The sequence below is a fragment of the Myotis davidii genome, unplaced genomic scaffold, assembly GCF_000327345.1.
Source record: "Myotis davidii unplaced genomic scaffold, ASM32734v1 scaffold914, whole genome shotgun sequence".
NCBI lineage: Eukaryota > Metazoa > Chordata > Mammalia > Chiroptera > Vespertilionidae > Myotis > Myotis davidii.
In genome coordinates, this window is record NW_006285484.1 from 1,349,094 (window position 1) to 1,350,257 (window position 1,164).

At 58.0% G+C, this 1,164-nt stretch overlaps 1 protein-coding gene across 2 annotated transcripts in view; it reads right to left on the minus strand.

Annotated features, from left to right (window-relative positions):
* The window catches only part of BZW1 (basic leucine zipper and W2 domains 1), a 16,558-nt gene extending 16,414 nt beyond the window's left edge, over positions 1 to 144 (minus strand). For both annotated transcript variants that reach the window (XM_015559166.1, XM_006756266.2), the window contains exon 1: positions 34 to 144. The gene's annotated coding sequence lies outside the window, so the exon portion shown is untranslated. The remainder of the gene's footprint in view (positions 1 to 33) is intronic.
* Between the last annotated feature and the right edge of the window lie 1,020 nt (positions 145 to 1,164).

Below are 1,164 nucleotides of genomic sequence, written 5' to 3' on the forward strand. Positions count from 1 at the left end.
TCGACCCCGGGGCGGGAGGGCGCCGCGCCTCACCGAATTTAAGGCGAAGAGAAAAGGGCCAGAAACTCCAGAGGTGGCGACAACTGCAGCGGTCCGGCGGTCTCTCCTCAGCGACCGAAACTAACGCGAGGAGGAGGAGGAGGCAGCAGCGCCGCCCCCGCCCATCGCTCTCCTGTCGCGAGATTTCGTCGCGCGCCTCGCCCCGCCCCTCGCTTGCGTGGAGCCCCGGCCTTTTCCACATCCGGGAGCTCGGGATGGGAGCCGAGGAGAGGGGAGAGTGGAGGGTTTCCAAGCCATTTTTTAACTTTGCCCTGAGTTCCGGGTTTCCCGGACACTCACCCTGGACTAGCCTGCCCTTCTCCCACCGCGTCGCTCTCCGGCCTCTTAGCCGGAGGAATAAAAGGTCCCCCATCCCCCCGACAGGCTCGAGGAAGTTGGGCTCCGGCGCCCGCGTCCCTTCCTCCAAGACCCGCTCCTCTAACCGGAAGTCGAAGCGGGAGGGCGGGCCAGGGTGGGGGTCGGGGCTTTGAACGGGTGGGCGCTGAGGTTGGTTAGAGGGACCCGCCCGCCCTGGCTTCCGCTGGGGCTGTTTGGGTCGCGCTTGGCAGAGGTCTCTGCGTTTCCTCCCGGGAGCGGTCGGGGTGGGGACTGGGAGGGAGAGCATCCACCGCCGGAGGACGTTAAAAAGCACAGATTGAAGACAACCAGAACTTGGCTGGAGTTCCTGGCTAGGCTACTGATCAACTGAAAAAAAAAAAAAAAAAGCATGTAAACTTAAAAAAAAAAAAAAAAACACAGGTTGTCGGCCTCCCGGAGGATACCTGGCGTGGGACTCCAGAACGTGCCTGTCCAGCAAGTTCCCGGGGCTGCTGACCTGGGGCCACACTTCTGAGAGGCCGTGATGGCGAACCTTTTGAAAAACCCTAACTTAACTCTGGTGCCGTGTCACATACAGAAATTTTTTGATATTTGCAACCAGAGTAAAAGACATTTTTGATATTTATATATTTAAATGCCATTTAACAAAGAAAAATCGACCAAAAAAATGAGTGCGTGTCACCTCTAACACGTGTGTCATAGGTTCGCCATCGCTGGATTAGAGGGTGTGTGGTCAGAGCGGGGCCTGGAGACGGTGCGTGTGAGCAGCAGTGCAGGCGTCATAAC